Below are 15,668 nucleotides of genomic sequence, written 5' to 3' on the forward strand. Positions count from 1 at the left end.
ACATTCATTATTCACTATATTTCAAGAATTTCATTAAACCCAATAGCCACGGGGAATTGGATTTTTCAGCAAGAGTCAAACTGTAGTTGTGCTGCCGATTATTTTTCAAGGGTTTTAAGTTCCCATTTGTTCCTCAGTGCCCTAAACAGCACTGTTCACTAACAACACTCTTGTGCTGAGGTCCAATTATGTTTGGAAAATGAAATTATCTATCATGGGGAAAACACTGACATTTTGTAGCTCCACTTGCAATGAGAGGAAAAACGCTAATATAATTGGCTAATAGGGTTGGGAATGAGGAGATGTTAATGATTGCATTGGAAATACTGATTTTAATTGGTAAATAAGTAAGCATTTTTAGACTGTACTTTCTCCTTATCTGTCGACATTAGCACATAAGTTTTGTCATATCGCAAGCACAACACAGTGTAAGTTCTTCCAAAAGTTGTTATATAAAATTCAGTGTATTTTAAAATAGATTTATATGCTTTATCTTCGATGGTTAATGTTTGCAAAGAGCTCACACAACGTAGGAGTTCCCATGCTTCTGGTAGGTAAAACGGTGCTGGAAGCAATAGAAGTAAGAATCAGCAATTCACCATGAAGAATAAGAAAAGCACTGAGGACAGCAAGATGGCCGACTTCTCCTAAACAACAAACAGCTGACTCTATAGGATACATTTGCCGCTGTGTACCTCCATCGTCTTTCAAGGCAAATCTCGGGCCCGCATACGCACTCTGAAGAAATGCATAATCCGCCCTGCCCCAAACCCTAAAAGGTTAAACTTAATCATTATGGACCAGTGGCTTTTAACAGCATGCAAGGACCTTTGGTTACTTGTAATTTGCAATTCCGCTCCACAGATTGTGCTGCGCTGTGGCGTGAGGCCGGTGAACACCTGGTGGGAAGTGGTGGTGTCATCACTATTCTGTCACATTCAGGGCTTATAGGACTTTTACACAGTGCAGCCTCATGAATCTTAATGAGTGCGTTCACTCAAATGCATTCTGTGATGTGTGACAAAAGTGTAACCCAAAGAAAACATTATCTGATCCTCGGGGCTCTGCACGTAACCCTTTCACTGCTGCCTTTAGTGGAATAATGTTAAAATGATAGTTTGGATAAAATGTTTTCCAGTAAATTTGTGCAAATAAGATGGGAATAAGTGGGTTTTCAAATGTGCACCACTTAAAGTGCAGATAACAGGTTAGACTACTGAGGTCAGACTAATTTCACTAAAACATAGTTAATAAGTATTTTTAAGAATTTACTTGCCTAGTTTTTCCATTTCATTTCTTGTCTGTGAAATTCATAATTTGTCTACATAGCACAATAGTTATAATTAGATAAATGCATTACAAACCCTTTATATTGTTAAATTAAGGTTTAAACGGCCACATTTGTACTTTTTTTTTCTTTAAAAATGCTGCTTAACTGATGTAAAAGTAGGATACAAATTTACAACAGGCACTATTCCAACGTTTGTAAAATAAGGTGGAAGAAGAGGCAAGTTTTTTTTTTTTTTTTTTTAACCATCAGTACAGAACCCAGCACCAGGAGACATGAAGTGCCTTCAGACATTGTTGTAGTCCAGTCTGGTCACAGTCTGGTCTTGTTTTGTCAAGTTATGTTTCCATTGTAGGGACTATTATACCAGTGATGACATAGGCCAACATAACAAGGACTGAACTGGCAATGAGTGCCCTTGGTAAATCCAGTTTTTTCCAACACCACCAAACCAATACCTCTACAAAATACAGGGAGAGGTGTTCTATTTTCCCTTCACAAATCCTGACTAAATAGCCAAATTAATTACGGCAAGTTTTTCTACTAAGAATATGGTGTGTCAATCGTGTATAGAACCAAGGACCCTCTACACTCCTCAAAGTAAGTTAGCACACACAGCTTTAACGGGTCTCATCGACTATCACACTGTGCTCTGTTCAGACAAACCAGACCCACTCAATAAAGTGGTAACTCACCTCGCCTGAGTGGGGCTTCCATCAATAGTTCTCAAAGACAACTAATATGGAACAGAAACATTTTGTGTGCATGGGTGGATTCCTGAGTGTCTTACCACATATACTCCATGAAAATGATAAAATATTGTATTAATAATGTTGATGTTTTGCCCATTTGCATCCTTTACGTGGAAGTAAGCAGATTGAAACAGAGAAAGCTGACCACAGCGGACAGTGAATACTTGTGTGTCACTTATGTAAATTGTGATGAGAATGGTGGGATATGATTCATTCAGACTCATTTTTGATTACACCACTGATTTGAATATTACAATTATGGGGGCATGTGGTGTCCTCATATACTTCTTTATACAGCTCATGACTCATCTGCTCCACACTCTTCTGAGGGCATCCATTCTACATTTGGTGGTGAGCAAAGCAAGACAAGACAAAGACAAGACTAAAATCTCCCTCATCTGATTTTAGCAACATTGGTCTTACTCTACAAAGACTCTTTCAGCTATTCTCCTTTAGTTCTTTCAAATGATTCATTGACTATATGAAGGGTCACAGTTTCATGTTTGCCTAATACACTAAATGGTTTATTTTTTTTTTTTATATTTAGAGAGTACATTGTCCCTGAAAAGAAAAAAAAAGCACTTGAAAGGTACTGAAATCTTTTGCTTTTCCCAATAATACACATACTTGAATTCTCTCATATTATTTTTGAAAGTAACTAGTTTTTTACCATTTTGAAAGACTTCTTCCTGCTTTGATCTTTCTTGCCTCTTGTGCAAAAAACAGCAAGATGATGAAGATTAAGAAACAACAGAAGCTATTTCCACAACAAACATTTGTCATCTGAAACAAAATCAGCAAACCCAAAACACACATTAGAAGTTGGATTTGAATCAAAATGTACAAAGCATCAGCGACATTATCACAACATCTGTCACATCACTTAAGAGTAAAAAGTTATTTTAATCCTTCCGCATCTGGTCTTTTAAAGAACAGAGAGGCATATTGTGATGAAGCCACTCAAAGAGACGCATTGATGTGCAAATAATCTCTGGCAAAACATAGTCCCTACTGAATACAGATACCCGCCCTCTCTTAAGTAAAGAAATGGTTATAGAGACATTTCATTTGGGACATTTATGCTATGCTCCGGTGTCCTCGTGTTCCTTTCACACAAATTCAGGTTTTGGCCAGAAAAGTACAACTTGAAAAGAGTGGCTTCCCAGCGGGACCCTTCTTACCTCTTTGATTGTTAGCTATTCCAACCATGTACACGGTATTGTAGAGGCTATAAAAAAGTATGACCTCATGTTTTATGCAAAGCTTCCCCACTTTCATAAGATAAGGGGTGTCATTGTTGCACTGGCATAAACTTAGTGTAGCTTCCAGGGGAGGGTTTCACCTTCAGCTTTTGTGCCGCCTACTGAATTTTTCTAATCGCAAAAAGGCTGTTAGGAAGAATATAAAAAGGCCAAGAAGCTATTATGCTGGAAGTACTGAGCAAAAGACTTTAACAAAGGGTGGGAATAAAGATGTGTCCAAAATATACAGAGAAAGAGAAAAATGTTGGCTAAAAACACAACTGCTCATGCGGAAGGCCTCACTGCTGTTTGGTTTTAGTGTGTGGACATAGACTCGCACAAAGATCATATATTTGCATCATTCATCGTGCCTGAAGGAAGCCCCATCATCACAAAACATGCACCAAAAATCCTCCAGCTGTAGAGGTAGTTCTGGCCAAGCCTAGCTTAAGATCTGGAGATAGGATCCAGGCTTTACTGTGGCACCCACGGGTCCTGACAGTTTGCCCCAGCGGCATTGAAGGATGTGTCAAATGCAAGGACAAATTTACCTATGAGGACAATAAAGTGTACCTTAATTTTAATCTTTAATAATCTTTAATCGTTTTTATTTTTTTTTATTTTTTTTTCACCCTATTACAAGCTAATCCTAAAGAAGAGTCCCAGGTGTTACACTGCAGTCACCAACTGCTCCAAACAGGTGCTGCAGGCTTTGAAAGATGGGTCAAATGAGTCAGCAAATTTCACTTCACCCTAAATCTAACTAGCAAAAATGAGTGGCTTTTCCATAAAGAAGTAAATGTATTTTCTTCTAAAAGCATTTTCTCTGACTGAAATGTTTGTGTCACCCAAGGCTATGGACTTGTTTGCCTCCAGCAACAGAGCACACTTTTGTTCACATACATATGCATGGAGGCTATGCTCTTCCGCATGTCCAAATAAGCCACACTTTTGGTGCAATGGTGTGGAAAAAAAAAACTGTTTCCAGTTAAAATATCATGCAAGGTTATGGAAATGTGACTGACTTAGAAACACATAGTTTGTACACAACATAAATAACAACATATACACAACTCCTGACCCCTAACGTGGACAGCGCAGATTCAAATATTGAGGGATCTTGTAGTGCAGATATGTCAAACTCAAGCCCAGGGGCCAAATTTGGCCCACGATATAATTATATTTGGCCCGCGAGATCATATCAAACATGTACAGCTAGGCTATAGAGACATTATTTATTTAAAATGTTGTTATTATTTTATATTATCCTTGTTCTGGATTCAATGTTTAAGCAAAACTATTATTAAACATTTATTTTAATAAGAAAAGGTTTGACGTTACATATCTCTCAAGAAGAGAAAACATACAGATGTTGTTTAAATTGTTAAATATTTAGTTTGGCCCACGACTTAGTCCCAGTTTTTAATTTTGGCCCTCTGTCAATTTGAGTTTGACAGCCCTGTTGTAGTGACATATTTTTAATTTTTTTTTTTTTGTAGTGACACTTCATAAAATTATTGTCTGTCATCTGACCCGTACAGGCTGAGGAAGACTGATTCAAATTCTGCTGTTCAGAATACAGCATGCATTATTTTGAAGTTTTTGCACAGTATGCACTAACCATTGAATGTATGTTAAATGTTGGAATATATTCTATATATTTGAGTAAAACTATGGAGCAGAAATGCTTATGTAAAGCAATTTCCTTATATATGTTTACTTTAGTCTTGTAAGTGTAGGTCAGTATTAACTAAATAAACTAAGAGATAATATGTTTGGGCCAGGTTATAGCAAGATTGCTAAAATATAAGCAAATATTACTAAAAAAGAACAATGATGAATGTTGATGGTCACTGACAAAATCACTCAGATAAGCGGTTTTCTATTATATTGTATTATGCAATATGCAGTGAATAAATCTTGTAGATGTATGTTACTTGGCTTGAATAATTATTATACATAGACACAATAATCTACATGTGCCAAATAAATTAAATTTGGATATAAATAAATCAAACAAAGAAATTTTAATGCCCTTGTTGGGAATTCTGACATTAAAACCACAAAATATTTCCTGTAATAGAACAGAGTGAAATCATGAAATACAGCATTGTGTACATGGTTACTTAATAGTGATTTAGCATTAGGTTATGATCCCCAGTGCGGGTCATGTGGTACTATAATATTGATATATTTTCCCTGGCACCTCTGCCCCCTCACTGTACTCCCTAATTATTGAACAATTTTACCCTAAAATCAGATTTATCGGTTCAAAGCAAACTGCCTGAAGTCCTTGAGTTCCATCCAAGACTTCCTCCGGTGATTTCATTCGTTTGTTTTGCTGTATTTTGTTTGTCAGCCTTCCCACTGCACACACTCCTAGAGCTTGTTCAGCATGAGATCTCACACTGACAGGGAGTGTGTCACAGAGCAACATTGCCCCCTGTTGGCTGAATGTGTAAAGTCTCTCACTAACCCAGCAGTATCATAGAAACTGAGGTATAAGGGAAAAAATGTTTGTATCAGTATTTATATTAGCAGTTGACATTTGTTGCAGTCATAGAAGTGAGTGCAGATTAAAATGCTTGGAACTGCAATTCTTTAGTTATAACAAAATGGTTGCTATAGTAATAACATATATTTTGTTAGGAGTATCAGTAGCAGGAGTAGTGGACAGTACCTCAAGGCTACTTCTTGTTCAAGTCAAGTAAGATTTGCTGTAGCCTACTTGATGCTCTCCTGAGGGCATACAGTAAGTAAAAGCTGCAGAGCAAATTTATACTTTAGTTACATGATCCATGACACTAGTGCTACCATCTGTCATTTCCAATAAAAAAAAAAGAAGAAGTAAAACCTGCACCCTAAGTACTAAATGACTTGGCCCACATACAATAAGTACAATCAGGTACTTCTTACAGCAAGTTCTGCAACAGTGCCTGCTAAAAGGACGCAAAGCAGACTTCTGTTAGTGATTAAAGGCCTGTATTTGATTGCACATATTGATTCATTTTTCTCCTGCTAATTGTGTAGTGTAACCATATTGGGCAATTTATGACTGTCTGGCAGTGGCTGAGGCAGGTAATTTATTGTCTGCTAACCTAATCACAGCTCCATATTGTACTGAGCAGCATTTAGGAACAAGAAGAATGGTCTGGTATATACTGTATTCCATGTGATATATGCAGAGAACTTTGCTTGAAAATTATGTTGGACAGTGATAAAATATGCATAGCTACTTAATATAACTTAATGACTTTAGCATACAGAAAACTAGCAAGTACTATTGTTGAAGTTCATTAATATTTGTTATTATGCATGCCACATTAAGCATTGCACCCGTGGATTATGCCTGCTCTATGGTGGTGTATGTTGTGTGTGTGCAAGCCTCTCTCTCCTCTCTCTTGTGTATGTAATTGAGATGTACTGTTCTGTTTATCTGCATCCACAGTTATTATTTGAGTTCAGAAAGTATGTATCAAGTTTGGTGTATAGCAGGGGACTACAGCCTTTTTCCTCCGGTGAGCTGCCTTTACAAGACGACAATTCCAGAGAGCTACTAATTTTAGCGATCACAGAAATAAAGTATACATAAGAGCCTTGGAAAGACTTACATGGGGTACAGTTAGAAGAAAACGTAAAACATAAACCATTATTTATTTATGAATGATGGATTTACAGTAAAAACAAATAGGCATTTAATTCATCACATTTGAGTTATTCAAGACAATATGTCCCCAGAGCTAGTCTCCATGTCCGGAGATCTGGTCGTCGAGGCCCCCGCCTTCGACTGCCACCTAGATCTCTTTGCACCAGCCCCATATGACTCCTCCCACAGGTGGTGGGCCCACGGAAGGGCGGCCCACGTCGCTCGTTTGGGCTGTGCCCGGCCGGGCCCCATGGGAAAAGGCCCGGCCACCAGACGCTCGCCTTCGAGCACCCACCCCAGGCCTGGCTCCAGGGTGGGGACCCGGTGACGCCATTCCAGGCGACGTAATTGGCCTGTGATTGGAACTCATCATGTGGGGCTTCTGAACCGTTCTTCGTCTGACCCGTCCCCCAGGACCTGTTTGCCTTGGGTGACCCTACCAGGGGCATGAAACCCCCGACAACATAGCTCCCAGGATCATTCGGGCACTCAAACCCCTCCACCACGATAAGGTGACGGTTCAAGGAGGGGCTCCTCCACGTCGAGAGGAGCCAGCTGAGGTGGCCTGGGCATCTATTCCGGATGCCTCCTGGACGCCTCCCTCTGGAGATGTTCTGGGCATGTCCCACTGGGAGGAGGCCCCGGGGAAGACCCAGGACACGCTGGAGGGACTATGTCTCTCGGCTGGCCTGGGAACACCTCGGGGTTCCCCCGGAGGAGCTGGAGGACGTGTCTGGGGTGAAGGAAGTTTGGGAGTCCCTGGTTAGACTGCTGCCCCCGTGACCCGGCCCCGGATAAACGGAAGAAAATGGATGGATGGATGGAAGACAATATGTGTAAGTTCAAAACCCCTTGACGAGCTACTTGGAAGGGGGTGGAGAGCTACTGGTAACTCCTGAGCTATAGGTTGGAGACCCCTGGTGTACAGTATTTCAAATCAAATACAGTTTGAATTGTTGGGGTAAAAATAAAACATGGTAAATGGACATATTTTTTGTATAGCAATTTTCCACCATCAAGGCACTCAAAGCGCTTTACATCAAGGAACCAGACCCGTTGACGTACATTCACACACCAGTATATGCAGACACTAGGGGCAAAATGGGTAAGTGTCTTGCTCAAAGACATACCGACATCTGTGGGAGCTGGAATCGCACCGCCAACCTGTGGGCCAGTTGATCTGACAGCTCAACCAATGATGCTTATGTCAAGAGCAGTATACGAACCACCAATGTTCTGATCTGGGGATATACCAACTGAGCTAGTGACACCAATAAAACATATTTATTTATATTTTTTAAAAGAATGAACACAACCTTTTCTTGTTTGAAAGTGCCTCATTGTTCTGAAGCCTTTAGTAGCAGTGTGTGTGTACATGTCAGCTGTACACATACTACACTACCAGCACATGAAAAGGAGCATAAACCAACCATAATAATCCCTACTGTATTAGAAGCTATCGTGTGCTTTGAACTATAATCCATCCAAGAAGGGTGCCACTGTCTCCCATTAGGGGTCTGTGCATAACCCAGGAAGAACAAAGAACAAAATAATGTGTCTGGGGTCAGGCCTCTTAGAAAACTTTCACATTCCTTGTATCTTTCAGCAAGACAGAATCAATGGTGTAAAATAACAAAGTACGCAGGTAAAAGTACTTTGTTAAGGGTTTGAGAACTGAAATGGCCAAAGGGGGGTTATTTGTTTTAGCATGTTCCTGGTGAAAGGTTTGGAATAAAAGAGTGGGTTTGAGCAAACACATATTTAAAAATAATAAATCAAGATATTGATTTGCTTCAGTTGACCAAAATTCAGTAAAATTTTTTTTTCAAGTTAACAACATTTTTGTTTTGTTTATGGTTCTCAAAATCTTAAAAAAACAAAACAAAAAAAAACAAACATTTTGCTACTACTAATATTACTACAGTACTGTTACTTTAGTACTTTTACTTGATAAATGGATCCTACTGGAACCACAGAGGGAGTACACAAAGTGCTTTTACTTGAGTATTTTTATTTATTTTTTGGCTTGTAACTGTACTTATTGGCCAAGTGTAATGAAGGAGTTCATTGGTTATATATCATTTACAAATACATTTTAATTTATCTCATCTCAAATTAACAGTTTAGTTCATCACTCATTAATTCTGCAGAAATTCGTTAGTTTGTTTTTCGGTCCCCTGTGATATTTTTTTTCCTTTATTTTTTACGATAAGATGGACCATGCATGTCCCTGATTGGTTAACCCACCTGTCAATCACACCGCTTTGAAAATGGAAAGATTCAGTGGTGACCAGATTCACATCTTCATAAAGGATTAAAGAAGTGTATATTCTGGATCCCAGGCAACAAACATTCACCTCTTTGAGTTTAACATGGCATTTTATAGATGAGTTAATTTCAGTTTATTCTGGGGAATGAAAAGGGCAAATTATGTGATGCCTTTATGTGTTTGTGCTCTATTAAGCAAAAGAGAAAAAAAAGAAGAAAGGAAAAATAGAGGACACTGTGATGTTTTCAGGTTTCTAGGTCTATACCCTCAACATATTTTAATATTGGTGAAAGAAAAGTCTTAAGTGAATAAAATGGTCACGCTGTGGTAGCTGTAATGGTTCAGACGCAGACTGTTATGAGCAGCAATTACAAAGAAAACACCGAAAATGGACCTTCCTCAACCATGAAAAACAGTGATTTACATAAGACATTGGCAGGGAGAAAAACCAGGTCCCTGTTCACTCCGACTTTATAATCAAAAACATAATGGAAGTTGCAAATGTCTGAACACTTTATTTTCTAGACAAAATAAGTTGAATTAGAGCAGTAATGGGCATGATGATTTGGACTGTGAATGCTGAAGTCTTCCATTGCTGAGTAATGAGCTAAAATTACACCCTGTGTGGATGTTATTATACTTTGTTATTGGCACAATGTTCCCTTGTGCTATAACAACTTTTCAAAATCATCTCTGTCCATGCAGGGAGATGTGCCAAAAAAAAAGTTATACAAAAAGAGTCTAGACATTGCATAAAATGAATGACAGTGGAAAGCAAATATGGGCAAAAATCAACCTGGAACAAGGTGATGAAACTGAAATTGTTTGTTGTTTTAAAGGTGTATTATGTAACTTTTCTGGTCCATGTGTCCATTTCCTGGAATGTTCAATAGTATGAAATGAAATGTATCTATCTTGCATTCATTAAATTTTGGGTGATTTTATTGGTAAAAATACCTTGAGTGGGGCTAGTCCTCCACAGATCTGACATGTAACCCGGTGGCAGGCATCACCTATAAACATATATACATAAAGATTTAATTTCATATCATTCTATTTCATAACAGCTCCATGGGGACAAGCATGTGCCTAACACCGCATTCCAGAAAAGTTACACGGTGCACTTTTAATGAGCAACAACAAGCTCAATTAAAGCCGCAAGCGGCGTCGAACGGCCCTCGCCCGCCGCGCCCGCAAACACCGTGCCCGTGAACGGCGCACCCGCAAATCGTGCGACCTACCAACACCATACCCTAAACGCCGTGCCCGCAAACTCTGTGCCTGCAAATGGCAAAATGACATAGTACGCCTTTAAATGTTCTTTGCGCCCCCTGCTGGCCAACCTTGAAAAATTCCCATGTCAGTAATATATGTTTTTTCTTCTAGTCATTAATAGAACTGAATTCCCAAATTTGGTACAAATCCGACAATGTTGACATTTCATGTCTATGGTAGGGGGCGCTATAGTGTTCACTTTTCATATGTTTTATAGTGTATTATATTCAGGTTGAGATCACGCATTAGTGATTCAAATTTCAGCATGATCGGACTACGCATGTGCGTGTAATATATTATTTTATGTTTTTTGGAGGAATAATTGCGCCCCTGCTGGCCAACAGTGAAAAATTCCCCATGTCCATATTATACTTTTTTACTCGTAATCATGCATAGAGTTTAATTCCCAAATTTGGTGCAGATCCGACAATGTTGACGTTTCATGTCTATGGTAGGGGGCGCTATAGTGTTTTTTCATATGTTTTATAGTGTATTATATTCAGACTGAGATCACACATCAGTGATTCAAATTTCAACACGATCGGACTAAGTCTGTAAGAACAGGAGCAAATAATGTCACCTTGAAATTCGCCAAAACTTTGACCAAATTTTGCAGCTTCGCCGCACGTAAACCGTGACAGTTATCAAAAAAAATCAGCTAACTTTAGATGTTCCACTTGTCTAGATGATGTACGGTGATTTTCAGCCCTGTGGGCGAAGCGCCTTCAGAGGAGTTCGTTCAAACACAACGTCAGCGAAAACGCGGACTCAAATTTCAATCCAAGATGGCCGCCTTCTGGTTTGTCAGGGGGCGTGGCCATAATAAATTTTTTTGTTTGTCTTCACATGACGAATCTGTGTACCGAATTTCATGGCTCTACGACAAAGTTGACCGGGACGTCTCCCATAGGCCCCAAATTTTAGAGTCTTTGCGCCCCTGCTGGCCAACAGTGAAAAATTCCCCATGTCCATAATATACTTTTTTACTCGTAATCATGCATAAAATGTAATTCCCAAATTTGGTGCAGATCCGACAATGTTGACGTTTCATGTCTATGGTAGGGGGCGCTATAGTGTTCACTTTTCATATGTTTTATAGTGTATTATATTCAGACTGAGATCACACATTAGTGATTCAAATTTCAGCACAATCGAACTAAGTCTGTGTGAACAGGAGCAAATAATGTCACCTTGAAATTAGGTGAAATTTTGACCAAATTTTGCGGCTTCGCCGCACGTAAACCGTGACAGTTATCAAAAAAAAATCAGCTAACTTTAGATGTTCCACTTGTCTAGATGATGTACGGTGATTTTCAGCCCTGTGGGTGAAGCGCCTTCAGAGGAGTTCGTTCAAACGCAACATCAGCGAAAACGCGGACTCAAATTTCAATCCAAGATGGCCGCCTTCTGGTGTGTCAGGGGGCGTGGCCATAATAATATTTTTTGTTTGTCTTGACATGACGAATGTGTGTACCGAATTCCGTGGCTCTACGACAAAGTTGACCGGGATATCTCCCATAGGCGCGAAATTTTTGCATTTTCCAGGTGGCGCTGTGTCGCCATTTTTTTATGCCCGTGCACGAAACCTATATTTTATAGAATTTTTCGCCACTTCTGAATATGTTGCCAAGTTTGGTGAGTTTTTGAACGTGTTTAGGGGGTCAAATTAGAGCTCAAAGAGCAGAAGAATAATAAAATAAAATAATAATAATAAAAATTTTAGCAAAAACAATATATCCGAAAACATTAGAACAACATATTATACGTTTTTTGAAAGCTCTCGACCTTCCCCACGTCACCGTGGGGTCATTGGTGAGTGACGGGCGCGTCTGGACCATCTCATCGGGGTCAACCTCTGACCTTCCCATTGACTTCCATTCATTTTAGCAGTAGTAAATATGAGCCAGGCCTTGGCGTGGGTTACTGGATACTGCTGTTCGTGCCGGGGGCGACCGTGGACATAGTTGCATGTCGTCTTGTCGCATTCGGACATGCGCACGTCGCTCCCCATTCGCTCCGCTGAGCGGAAGCAATAGGCCCTACGCCCTGTCGGGGCTCGGGCCTAATGAAAGACTGGAAAGGTAAGTAGTACACATTAAAACAGGATTACTTAAGTTCCACTAACACACCCTTTAAGGTATTTTCATAAATAGTAAACACATGAGATATATATATTTTTAAGAGCTTAATAAAATTCTTCTGTATGCATTTATTTTTCTAAAGAACTTGATTGATTTGTTTGGTTTCAAATGAGCCTCTTAAATCTGGAGCTACGACAGATTGAGATGGGCGGGGTTTGTTCGGGAGCATAATGGGAAGAAACTGCACCACGCGAGGCCAGAGTAATGAGCTTGGATCCCATTGTGGTGACCTTGCCTGGCTGTCCCACCTCCCCGTCCATCAGCTGCAGCTACACTAGGTAACGGATGGGTGATTCTCTGGCCCGGAATGGGGGACGACAGCTGACCTGGCAACTCTGAGTGCAGGAGTGATGGTGGGCCGGGCGGAGAGTGGTGCTGAGGGGAGGGTCATCCGGAGGTAGGTTTTGTAATGGTGGGAGTTTGTCACCGAGCTGTGTGACTGTCGATGAGCTAGCTGGGACATGGCCCTGAATGATAACATCCCACACCAACAAGGAAATGAATCAAAATCATGATTCCACTGCAGCACCATAAAACACAAGTCCCCGCAGTCCAGACCTGTTTCTACGACAACACAGGAACATATGGAGAGATTATGCAAAGGTTTGAGATACAATACAAGGAAGACTATCCATCACTTATATGTGCATGTAAACACACCGATGCTGACTATGCAGTATTGTGGTGGTCACTGTTGATATGAATGCACGACTGAAGTACTTGTCCAGTATGACCTTAACATTTGTTTAGCCATGCAAAATTATCTTTTTATTTTAGTATTCTTTATTGGATCCATATAAACTTATTTGTACATAATTTTGTAAGTAAATGAAAATGAAACACAAACATTTTGAAAGGATGATATTACATTGTTTAAAAAAAAAGAAAAAAATCTGTGTCATCAAAAACAGACCTTCAGTTGTGTTTTGTTTCATCCACACTTTTTTTTTTTTTTTTTTAAATAACGCACAAACCCTACATATTTAGGCTGAGTGCTTCCCTCAAACTGAATACACTCTGTCCTACCTTGTGATGTCATGTGGTAATACAGGAAGTGCTCTGCTGTGTTTTTAAACTCCATACACTTTTACTATAATTATTTGGATGTTTTCAATAAAGGTAGTCATTTACTTGAGCATTTAGAGTTTTGAGCTCATTCAAATGTGTGTGAATGAAAAAACAAACAAACAAAAAACACAACTCCAGGTATGTTTTTGAGGTAACAGCACAATAAAAGTCTTAAAGCTCACAAGAATCAATATTGTATAACATAGGACTTTAAAATATGAAATATGCTTTCTTCTTGTGTGGCTTTTGTCATTAAATATTGTATTGCAAATATTTACATTTATTTTTTATACCTTGCATTTGTTTAGAAACTTCCATTTTAAATTTTGAGTTTGTCTTGTTTATCCAAAAGTTTGTTTTATTTTCAAAGGATGATACCTCAAGACATAGACATGCTATCTATACTTGTGCTTCAGTTGGAGAAGTGTTCATATTTTATTTGGGTATAAATAGTAAATTGCCTTGTCCTCTGAGGAGGTCAAGAACAGAAGCAGACACTGTTTGCTGAACATTGGGCTGATGCTGCTGCAAACTCTACCTCATATTTCCACACACCAAGGAGAAGGCAGTTTCTCAGGCAAAAACACATGTATTACTTATTACTACATTTGACTAGTTTTTTTTTTTTGGTTTTTTAAAGCTAATTAAAGGTCCTATATATACAGTACACACAAATGGATTATTGTGAGCTTTAAGTCATGTTAGAACATTATTACCTAATCAAAAACATAAATAGAGTTGTGATTTGAGTGATCCTGGTTTATTAAAGTCTGTTTACATCTCCAAATCTTAAAATGCTCTTTTCCACCCTGCACTGTCACGCAGTGGTAGTTTTCAAGTCCATAGCTACCTTTTACTTTTAGTTCAGACCATCCAAATGATTCTAGGGAAGGTGTGTGGATTGACACAATGGAGCACTCCCTGAATTATCACGTGACCTCACAAGGTGGAATGGTGTGTTTTTATTTTGAGAGAAAAACTCTGCCTAAATATACAGGATTTGTGTATTAAATATGTGTGAATGAAACAAAACAAAACTCCAGGCATGTTTCTGGTGAGTAAACAACATTATAACATAAATCAGAAAATAGCATAAATATAGGCGCTTTAAGATCCAGGCCCCACACTGGCTTGATAATAGTGCAAGAATAGATTTTTACTTATCAGTGTGGTGCAGTTCAGTGCATATGTGGGAACTGTGAGCTCAGCATTCCCTAAACCCATTTGTCACGTATGCTCTTGCTCCACGTGTGCATGTCCTCCAGGTGTAACCCACTTTCTCTTTGTTTACACCTGCAGAAGCGGGCCACTCTCCAGATAAGTTCAACCAATCAGTAGCAGTGCAGGTAGTGGGGAGAGCGCTGCCAGTCAGTCAAGAGTCAAGAAGAGCTCTGAAGATGCTCACTTACATCTTCTACGCAGTACATGTGAGAGGAGACAGGCCAGGGAGGACAGGAGTTAAGTCTATACAGAGATCATCGTTACACCATCCCGACTTCCAAATGCTTAGTTCCAGAGACACAAACAGCAGAAACTCTCAAGCTCCTCATTAATTAAACACATGTCAAAAACTGTTTCACGCTAAATAATAACCAACATAAATCTATTTTTCCAATAAAACTAGAAGGTGAAGTATAACCAAAGTAAGAATGATCACTTAACAGTCCCTAGGTTAGTCATGGCTTCAGCTTATATAGATTTTAACAAATTAAAAAAATAAATAATTATGTAATAAATTTAAAAATAGATTTTAACAAATTAAATAAATAATATAATTATGTAATAAATTAAAAAAATATGAAAGTTATATTGTTCAGAACTAGGTAACTAGGTAAGCTCTAATATTAACCCCTCTGCTGTTATATTTTTACAATTTACTTTACTGACCTCTTGTGGCTTGTACTAGTACTATAGTTCCTTCATTGGCTAATGAAATTTACCACAAAAAAGAGTTAAAGAACTGAAAAAGAAAAGCCTACACTGCACAT

This window comes from Boleophthalmus pectinirostris, unplaced genomic scaffold, assembly GCF_026225935.1.
Source record: "Boleophthalmus pectinirostris isolate CB_2022bp ecotype Guang Dong unplaced genomic scaffold, ASM2622593v1 HiC_scaffold_18, whole genome shotgun sequence".
Lineage (NCBI taxonomy): Eukaryota > Metazoa > Chordata > Actinopteri > Gobiiformes > Gobiidae > Boleophthalmus > Boleophthalmus pectinirostris.